Raw genomic sequence first — 11,758 nt, forward strand, 5'->3', positions numbered from 1 at the left:
TTTTCTTAAATTACTTTCAAAGTCATGTTAATCTCAAAATGAATCTTAATAATTCAGAAAAAAATCTGTAAAATAAGGATATTTTTCTGTGGATCTGCCAGCATTATCACGTCATGAAAGGTGGTTGATCGTAATAATTTGGAAAAACTCTTAGAATAAAGGTACTTTTCTGCAGAACTGTTTGCATCGTCATTTTATTAAAGGTGGTTGATCTTAATAAATTAGTAGAAATCTGTAAAATGACGATATTTTTCCGCAAAACGTTTCATGAAAATTTCTGTAAATATAATGTTTCTGATCATTATTCGGTTTACAATGTTTTACTTTAATTTTATGGTTTTCGTTTGGCCGTTTTTTGACAGAAATTTTTTTTACACTGCAATTATTGGCCAGTGATTTACTGAGCACTTACAATTACATTTTTTTGTGTTTAAACTTTTAATACATTTTAATCTCTTATTCTCATTCAAAACAAGTATTAGGTAAATTGCTAAAAAAAAAAAAAAATCAGAATCAGACATACTTTATTAATCCCCGAGGGGAAATTAAAATAACAAAATGTACACAACAATATTTTAGCATAGCCTGCATTAAATCACCAATGCAAGTTCAAAGCAAAACTTCATGAATGTTATGGTTTTATTATGAGGGTAAAACAAATAAAAGTCCACTGCGTTCATCGATCCGTCTTACATTGCCGTGCAATTGTTTTGTTTTTTTTAGGTTAAAATTGCACTTTTTGCTATAGTTGTCCACGTGTTTATTTTAATAGTTTACTCGCACAGTTTAAGGACTATTTCACTGCATGGGCTCTGCACCTGTGAGACAAAAAAACGCGTAAATGTAACCGTTTTTTATTATATTATCATATGGCCGTTATGGCATTATTAAAACAACACGAATATGGACGGTGTTTGCACAACATGACTTATTTTGGTCAACTCTGTAATTTCAGAATTGTCATCTGAATGATTTGAATGCAAATTTCAAGTCAACACTTTTATGACGACGTTAAAAAACTGCTGGGTTGTTTTTGATAACCCAATTTATGAGTTGCAGGTGTTGGGTTGAATTTTTGTGTTATTATTATGAATAGCAATCAATTTTTTGAATTATAAGGTTATTATTTTAACTCAATTTCTGGCTTTTCAAAGTTATGAACCATTTTTGGGTTGTTTTTCAACGAGTAAGGCATGTTGGGGGTACAAGTTTTTTTTTATTATTAATAAAAAGTTACTTTTTTCTTGAAGGGAATTTTATCATGGATCGATCTCATGAACATTATTTACAATCACCCAACTTTTGGGTTAAATAATTCAACACAATAGTTTGGTTGGGAATAACCCAACATTTAGTTAGCATAAATCTCAACTTTTGAGTTAAATAATTCAACGCAAAATGTTGAGTTAGAATAACCCAAATAAAGAGTTCGTCCTTTTCTGAGCCAGGGTTAAATTGGGTAATTATTTTAATACACTATTACTTCTTTAAGATTTAATGAAACCATTTTTTGTGGCTAAAGCAAGATCTAACGTGAGTTAAACTATGGCTGCACGCATGCGCAACTGAAAAAGACTTATTTTTTTAGTTTGCAGACTACAAAGACACGCAACATAAATAAGGTGATTTTTTTAAAAGCGGCGCACGAAGAGCCAAAGTCACCACAGGCGGTCAGTGGATGTTCGGGGTCACGGGTGTCTCTCACAGGGGAGCAGCAAACTGCAAGAGAAATATAACACACACGAGTAAAAACCACTTTAGAGTCCACTTTTGTGGAAAAACTCGATAATAAAACACATAAACTCTCGTGTTTTAGCAGCACGCAACTTTTTCTGTTTTTCTTTTTACACATGAACGCCTCACTCCTAATTCATTATTCAACTGCACACAAAGAAAAACGTCACTTTCGGTGAATTATTTAACAAATGTAGTTTTGAAAAAAAACAAACATTTTGGAGCATATAATATGGAATATGCTTCTTTTTAAAGGGAAAAGTCATTATGTAGCAAATAAAGAAGACGTTGCTATACAGTGATTTTATTTACTATAAGCCTCCATGTTTGTGTGTACTTTTATGGGTGACGCTCAAGTAGATTAAACAATATTTTTAAGTAAAACCATTCATTTCAAACAATTTAAAACAAATGAAAACCAAAACCAAGAGTGTTGTTTTCCAACGATAGCCCAAAACATAAAAAAATAAATATTGCAACGACCTGCTGATGTTGATTTTGTGTTCTTGAGTGAGTGATGTTCAGAATTCCTATTGTTGTGAACATAGCACGCCTGTAAGGTGATTGGCGAAGAAGGCGGAAGGTTGTTGTTGCGGAAATAAAAAAGAAGGATAGACGTGCATGTGAAAAGAACAAGATAAGTTGAGCTGTGTTTGACAGCACACGAGTAAAAAACACTTTAGAGTCCACTTTTGTGGAAAAACTCGATAATAAAACACATAAACTCTCGTGTTTTAGCAGCATGTAACTTTTTCTGTTTTTCTTTTTACACATGAACGCCTCACTCCTAATTCATTATTCAACTGCACACAAAGAAAAACGTCACTTTCGGTGAATTATTTAACAAATGTACTTTTGAAAAAAAAAAACATTTTGGAGCATATATTATGGAATATGCTTCTTTTTAAAGGGAAAAGTCATTGAGACGTTGCTATACAGTGATTTTATTTACTATAAGCCTCAATGTTTGTGTGTATTTTTTATGGGTGACGCTCATGTAGATTAAACAATATTTTTAAGTAAAACAATTCATTTAAAATAATTTGAAACAAATGAAAACCAAAACCAAGAGTGTTGTTTTCCAACGATAGCCCAAAACATAAAAAATAAATATTGCAACGACCTGCTGATGTTGATTTTGTGTTCTTGAGTGAGTGATGTTCAGAATTCCTATTGTGGTGAACATAGCACGCCTGTAAGGTGATTGGCGAAGAAGGAGGAAGGTTGTTGTTGCGGAAATAAAAAAGAAGGATAGACGTGCATGTGAAAAGAACAAGATAAGTTGAGCTGTGTTTGACAGGTTGCTCAATAAAAGTTAAAAAAAAAAAGAGCGTCAGATTTTGCGTGCACTTCTTCTGGACGCAACAATATGAATGAAAAAAAAACAACTCCAATTAATGCATTTGAACGATTCCTTTTTACGCACATAAGGAATACTCACAAAAGCAAAAAGTGAATTAGTGTCTTCGTAAAAAAACAAAATAAATAAATAAGTTGTGCAGTATTAAAAGATATAGCAACTTTTCTAGGTGTACCTAATGTTATGGCTTGTGGTCTCTGCCATTAAAATGCGCACATAAGAACTAACCATGTTATACTTAGTCAAAAGTTAAATACATTTTGTTTTAAATGTGCAGTTTTGGCGTTTTTGCGTTTTTTATACATGCCCGAGTTAAACATTTGAAGCACAAAAAACAACTAAAATTAGTGTCTTCGTAAAAAAACAAAACAAAAAAAAAAACATAAATAAGTTGTGCAGTATTAAAATATATAGCAACTTTACTAGGTGTACCTAATGTTATGGCTTGTGGTCTCTGCCATTAAAATGTACACATGAGAACTAACCATGTTATACTTAGTCAAAAGTTAAATACATTTTGTTTTAAATGTGCATTTTTTGCGTTTCTCATACCTGAGTTCTATATTTGAAAGCACAATTTAAAAGGCAATATGTGCTTTATTGTCTTTGTAAAAAAACAAAACAAAAACAAACATAAATAAGTTGTGTAGTATTAAAAAGATATAACAACATTCCTTACCATGAATTGATTAACGTGGACTCCGACTTAAACAAGTTGAAAAACTTATTTGGGTGTTACCATTTAGTGGTTAATTGTACGGAATATGTACTGAACTGTGCAATCTACTAATAAAAGTTTCATTCAATCAATCAATTTCAAGCCTAGGTGTACCTAATGTTATGTCTTGTGGTCTCTGCCATTATAATACGCACATTAGTCAAGTTAAATACATTTTGTTTTAATTGTGCTGTTTTTGCGTTGTTATGTCTCTTAAACATGCCCAAATCCTAAATTTGAAAGCACAATAAAAAGCTAAATTAGATTTTATTTTTATTTTTTGTAGAAAAACAAACTGTTATGTAGAATTAAAAGATATAGCAGATTGTCTAGGTCAGGGGTCACCAACCTTTTTCAAACCAAGAGCTACTTCTTGGGCTACCAGTTTGATACACACTTAAATAAATTGCCAGAAATAGCCAATTTGCTCAATTTACCTTTAATAAATAAATCTATATATATTTTAAAAATGGGTATTTCTGTCTGTCATTCCGTTGTACATTTTTTTTCTTTTACGGAAGGTTTTTTGTAGAGAATAAATTATGAAAAAAAAACACTTAATTGAATGGTTTAAAAGAGGACAAAACACACAAAATATGAAAATGTAATTTTGAAACATATTTGAAACACAATTTCGACTCTTTAAAATTCAAAATTCAACCCCAAAAAATCAAGAGAAAAACTAGCTAATTCGGATCTTTTTGGAAAAAATTAAAAAAGAATTAGTCATTATTCCTGATTAAGATTAATTTTAGAATTTTGATGACATGTTTTAAATAGGTTAAAATCTAATCTGCACTTTGTTATAATATATATCAAATTAAACCAAGCTGTATTTCTAACAAAGACTAATCATTATTTCTTCTAGATTTTCCAGAACAAAGTTTTTTTTACAGAAATTCAAAAGACTTTGAAATAAGATTTAAATTTGATTCTACAGATTTGATTCTTCGTCGAAAAAAAAGAAGCTAAAATGAAGTACTAAATTAAAATGTATTTATTATTCTTTACAATAAAAAAAAATACTTGAACATTGTTTTAAATTGTCAGGAAAGAAGAGGAAGGAATTTAAAAGTTAAAAAGGTATATGTGTTTAAAAATCCCAAAATCATTTTTAGAGTTGTAATTTTTTCTCAAAAATTTTCTTTCTGAAAGTTATAAGAAGCAAAGTAAAAAAAAAAAAAAAAAAAAGAATTTATTTAAACAAGTGGAGACAAAGTCTTTAAAATATTTTCTTGGATTTTCAAATTCTATTTGAGTTTTGTCTCTCTTAGAATTAAAAATGTCGAGCAAAGCAAGACCAGCTTGCTAGTAAATAAATACAATTTAAAAAATAGAGGCAGCTCACTGGTAAGTGCTGCTATTTGAGCTATTTTTAGAACAGGCCAGCGGGCGACTCATCTGGTCCTTACGGGCTACCTGGTGCCCGCGGGCACCGCGTTGGTGACCCCTGGTCTAGGTGTACCTAATATAATGGCTTGTGGTTTCTGCTATTAAAATTTAACCCCCCAAAATTAAAAAAAGGCTTGGAAATAAGGTCAAAAAAAGTATATATATTACTTTTCTTTTTTTTATATATGACGTGTTGTTGTTTTAGTCCTACATTCAAGTGTTATTTAATGCATTTTACGGAGTCTGTGCTTTATTTATTTATTTATTTTTTACATATCACATATATTTACATAAAATGCACTATAAGTGCCTCTATGGTTATCATAATCAGATGCATTGGCCAAGTTTTACAAATAATTTCGCCACAACTAGTGTGTGTGTGTGTGACAATTTGGTTTCCATCCATCCATGTCTACCGCTTATTCTCTTTAATTTTAATTAACTTAATTTAACACACAATTTTAATCAATAACACACAAGGAATTGGACTTGATACGACTGTGCACTCTTTGTATTTATTCATGTAGTACAGTTTTTATCTGGTTAAAAATGACCAGCCACAAAGTAGCAAATTTCCACCAATTATACGAGAACTTAGAACAGCAATCAGCGTTTTGAAGAGAAGATTTGTCCTTTAAAGTGTCTCATTGCTCTCTAGGAATAGAGCAGGGGTCACCAACGCGGTGCTCACGGGCACCATGTAGCCCGTAAGGACCAGATGAGTCGCCCGCTGGCCTGTTCTAAAAATAGCTCAAATAGCAGCACTTACCAGTGAGCTGCCTCTATTTTTTAAATTTTATGTATTTACTAGCAAGCTGGTCTCGCTTTGCTCGACATTTTTAATTCTAAGAAAGACAAAACTCAAGTAGAATTTGAAAATCCAATAAAATATTTTAAAGACTTGGTCTTCCCTTGTTTAAATAAATTCATTATTTTTTTTTAATTTGCTTCTTATAACTTTCAGAAAGACAATTTTTGAGAAAAAAATCCAACCGTAAAAATGATTGTAGGATTTTCAAACACATATACCTTTTTACTTTTTAGATTCCTTCCTCTTCTTTCCTGACAATTTAAATCAATCTTCAAGTATTTTTTTTATTATTGTAAAGAATAATAAATACATTTGAATTTAATTCTTCATTTTAGCTTCTGTTTTTACGATGAAGAATATTTGTGAAATGTTTCTGCAAATTTATGATTAAAATAAATAAAAAAAATTCTGGCAAATCTAGAAAATGTGTAAAATCAAATTTAAATTTTATTTCAAAGTCTTTTGAATTTCTTTTAAATTTTTTGTTCTGGAAAATCTAGAAGAAATAATGATGTCTTTGTTAGAAATACAGCTTGGTCCAATTTGTTATTTATTACAAGAAAGTGCAGAATGGATTTTAACCTATTTAAAACATGTCATCAATAATCTAAAATTAATCTTAAACAGGAAAAATTACTAATGATGTTCCACAAATTCTTTTTTTTATTTTTTTCAAAAAAATTCGAATTAGCTATTTTTTCTCTTAATTTTTTCGGTTGAATTTTGAATTTTAAAGAGTCGAAATTGAAGATAAACTATGTTTCAAAATGTAATTTTTAATTTTTTCCTTTTTTCTCCTCTTTTAAACCGTTAAATTAAGTGTTTTTTTTTCATCATTTATTCCCTACAGAAAAACGTCAGTAAAAGGAAAAAAATGTACAACGGAATGACAGACAGAGATACCCATTATATATATATATATATATATATATATATATATATATATATATATATATATATATATATATATATATATATATATATATATATATACTAAAGGTAAATTGAGCAAATCGGCTATTTCTGGCAATTAATTTAAGTGTGTATCAAACTGGTAGCCCTTTGCATTAATCAGTACCCAAAAAGTAGCTCTTGGTTTCAAAAAGGTTGCTGACCCCTGCAATAGAGGCTGCCTCTGTATGTTCTGATAGAGCGGGCAATGCCGCCATCTAGTGGTTACTATCGGTACTGTTACTGATACTGTTGCTGTATGGCGCATGTTAGTACAAACCCCGTTTCCATATGAGTTGGGAAATTGTGTTAAATATAAATATAAACGGAATACAATGATTTGCAAATCATTTTCAACCCATATTCAGTTGAATATGCTACAAAGACAACATATTTGATGTTCAAACTGATAATCTTTTTTTTTTGTGTGCAAATAATCATTAACTTTAGAATTTAATGCCAGAAACACGTGACAAAGAAGTTGGGAAAGGTGGCAATAAATACTGATAAAGTTGAGGAATGCTCATCAAACACTTATTTGGAACATCCCACAGGTGTGCAGGCTAATTGGGAACAGGTGGGTACCATGATTGGGTATAAAAGCAGCTTCCGTGAAATGCTAAGTAATTCACAAACAAGGATGGGGCGAGGGTCACCAATTTGTAAGCAAATTGTCAAACAGTTTTAGAACAACATTTCTCAACGAGCTATTGCAAGGAATTTAGGGATTTTACCATCTATGGTCTGCAAAATCATCAAAAAGGTTCGGAAAATCTGGAGAAATCACTGCACGTAAGCGATGGTATTACAGACCTTTGATCCCTCAGGCGGTACTGCATTAAAAACCAACATCAGTGTGTAAAGGATATCCCCACATGGGATCAGGAACACTTCAGAAAACCACTGTCAGTAACTACAGTTGGTTGCTACATCTGTAAGTGCAAGTTATAACTCTGCTATGCAAAGCAAAACCCATTTATCAACAACACCCAGGAACGCCGCTGGCTTCGCTGGGCCCGAGCTCATCTAAGATGGACTGATGCAAAGTGGAAAAGTGTTCTGTGGTCTGATGAGTCCACATTTCAAATCCTATTAGGAAACAGAGGACGTGGTGTCCTCCGGAACAAAGAGGAAAATAACCATCCGGATTGTTATAGGCGCAAAGTTCAAAAGCCAGCATCTGTGATGGTATGGGGGTGTATTAGTGCCCAAGGCATGGGTAACTTACACATCTGTGAAGGCACCATTAATGCTGAAAGGTCCATACAGGTTTTGGAGCAACATATGTTGTCATCCAAGCAACGTTATCATGGACGCCCCTGCTTATTTCAGCAAGACAAGTGTTACAACAGCGTGGTTTCATAGTAAAAGAGAGCGGATACTTTCCTGGCCCGCCTGCAGTCCAGACCTGTCTCCCATGGAAAATGTGTGGTGCATTATGGAGCGTAAAATACGACAGCGGAGACCCCGGACTGTTGAACGACTGAAGCTCTACATAAAACAAGAATGGGAAAGAATTCCACTTTCAAAGCTTCAACAATTAGTTTCCTCAGTTGTGAATTAAATGGGTTATACTTGTATAGCGTACTGAAAGCGCTTTGACACTATTTCCACATTCACCCATACACACACATTCACACACTGATGGAGGGAGCTGCCATGCAAGGCCCTAACCACGAACCATCAGGAGCAAGGGTGAAGTGTCTTGCTCAAGGACACAACAGGCGTGACGAGGTTGGTAGAAGGTGGGGATTGAACCAGGAACCCTCAGGTTGCTGGCACGGCGACTCTCCCAACCGCGCCACGCCGTTATAATTGTGAATTATATCTATATAGCGCTTTTCTCTAGTGACTCAAAGCGCTTTACATAGTGAAACCCAATACCTAAGTTACATTTAAACCAGTGTGGGTGGCACTGGGAGCAGGTGGGTAAAGTGTCTTGCCCAAGGACACAACGGCAGTGACTAGGATGGCGGAAGCGGGAATCGAACCTGCAACCCTCAAGTTGCTGGCACGGCTGCTCTATGCCGCCCCACACTTCCCAAACATTTATTGAGTGTTGTTAAAAGAAAAGGTGATGTAACACAGTGGTGAACATGCCCTTTCCCAACTACTTTGGCACGTGTTGCAGCCACGAAATTCTAAGTTAATTATTATTTGCAAAAAAATAAATAAATGAGTTTGAACATCAAATATCTGGTCTTTGTAGTGCATTCAACTGAATATGGGTTGAAAATTATTTGCGAATCATTGCGATGAGGTGGCGACTTGTCCAGGGTGTACCCCGCCTTCCGCCCGATTGTAGCTGAGATAGGCACCAGCGCCCCCCGCGACCCCAGAAGGGAATAAGCGGTAGAAAATGGATGGATGGATGTATTCCGTTTATATTTACATCTAACACAATTTCCCAACTCATATGGAAACGGGGTTTGTATTAAATATTCCAATGTTTTTGAACTTCCGAGTAGTACCCACGGACGCTTCTATTTTTAGCCCGAGAATAAGACGTCACGGGTGCGTGTCGTACATATTTAAAGGGGCTCCGGTGCGACATACCCGCGCCGTGGCTTGCACGACCACCCATGCAGCTGCTCCATCCTTCACACATCACGTGACCCAGCCCCAGGTATGGGGGTGTATTAGTGCCCAAGGCATGGGTAACTTACACATCTGTGAAGGCACCATTAATGCTGAAAGGTCCATACAGGTTTTGGAGCAACATATGTTGTCATCCAAGCAACGTTATCATGGACGCCCCTGCTTATTTCAGCAAGACAAGTGTTACAACAGCGTGGTTTCATAATAAAAGAGAGCGGATACTTTCCTGGCCCGCCTGCAGTCCAGACCTGTCTCCCATCAAAAATGTGTGGCGCATTATGAAGCGTAAAATACGACAGCGGAGACCCTGGACTGTTGAACGACTGAAGCTCTACGTAAAATAAGAATGGGAAAGAATTCCACTTTCAAAGCTTCAACAATTAGTTTCCTCAGTTGTGAATTAAATGGGTTATACTTGTATAGCGCTTTTCTACCTTCAAGGTACTGAAAGCGCTTTGACACTATTTCCACATTCACCCATACACACACATTCACACACTGATGGAGGGAGCTGCCATGCAAGGCCCTAACCACGAACCATCAGGAGCAAGGGTGAAGTGTCTTGCTCAAGGACACAACAGGCGTGACGAGGTTGGTAGAAGGTGGGGATTGAACCAGGAACCCTCAGGTTGCTGGCACGGCGACTCTCCCAACCGCGCCACGCCGTTATAATTGTGAATTATATTTATATAGCGCTTTTCTCTAGTGACTCAAAGCGCTTTACATAGTGAAACCCAATACCTAAGTTACATTTAAACCAGTGTGGGTGGCACTGGGAGCAGGTGGGTAAAGGGTCTTGCCCAAGGACACAACGGCAGTGACTAGGATGGCGGAAGCGGGAATCGAACCTGCAACCCTCAAGTTGCTGGCACGGCTGCTCTATGCCGCCCCACACTTCCCAAACATTTATTGAGTGTTGTTAAAAGAAAAGGTGATGTAACACAGTGGTGAACATGCCCTTTCCCAACTACTTTGGCACGTGTTGCAGCCACGAAATTCTAAGTTAATTATTATTTGCAAAAAAATAAATAAATGAGTTTGAACATCAAATATCTGGTCTTTGTAGTGCATTCAACTGAATATGGGTTGAAAATTATTTGCGAATCATTGCGATGAGGTGGCGACTTGTCCAGGGTGTACCCCGCCTTCCGCCCGATTGTAGCTGAGATAGGCACCAGCGCCCCCCGCGACCCCAGAAGGGAATAAGCGGTAGAAAATGGATGGATGGATGTATTCCGTTTATATTTACATCTAACACAATTTCCCAACTCATATGGAAACGGGGTTTGTATTAAATATTCCAATGTTTTTGAACTTCCGAGTAGTACCCACGGACGCTTCTATTTTTAGCCCGAGAATAAGACGTCACGGGTGCGTGTCGTACATATTTAAAGGGGCTCCGGTGCGACATACCCGCGCCGTGGCTTGCACGACCACCCATGCAGCTGCTCCATCCTTCACACATCACGTGACCCAGCCCCAGGTATGGGGGTGTATTAGTGCCCAAGGCATGGGTAACTTACACATCTGTGAAGGCACCATTAATGCTGAAAGGTCCATACAGGTTTTGGAGCAACATATGTTGTCATCCAAGCAACGTTATCATGGACGCCCCTGCTTATTTCAGCAAGACAAGTGTTACAACAGCGTGGTTTCATAATAAAAGAGAGCGGATACTTTCCTGGCCCGCCTGCAGTCCAGACCTGTCTCCCATCAAAAATGTGTGGCGCATTATGAAGCGTAAAATACGACAGCGGAGACCCTGGACTGTTGAACGACTGAAGCTCTACGTAAAATAAGAATGGGAAAGAATTCCACTTTCAAAGCTTCAACAATTAGTTTCCTCAGTTGTGAATTAAATGGGTTATACTTGTATAGCGCTTTTCTACCTTCAAGGTACTGAAAGCGCTTTGACACTATTTCCACATTCACCCATACACACACATTCACACACTGATGGAGGGAGCTGCCATGCAAGGCCCTAACCACGAACCATCAGGAGCAAGGGTGAAGTGTCTTGCTCAAGGACACAACAGGCGTGACGAGGTTGGTAGAAGGTGGGGATTGAACCAGGAACCCTCAGGTTGCTGGCACGGCGACTCTCCCAACCGCGCCACGCCGTTATAATTGTGAATTATATTTATATAGCGCTTTTCTCTAGTGACTCAAAGCGCTTTACATAGTGAAACCCAAT

The sequence above is a fragment of the Nerophis ophidion genome, linkage group LG09 (assembly GCF_033978795.1).
Source record: "Nerophis ophidion isolate RoL-2023_Sa linkage group LG09, RoL_Noph_v1.0, whole genome shotgun sequence".
Classification (NCBI taxonomy): domain Eukaryota; kingdom Metazoa; phylum Chordata; class Actinopteri; order Syngnathiformes; family Syngnathidae; genus Nerophis; species Nerophis ophidion.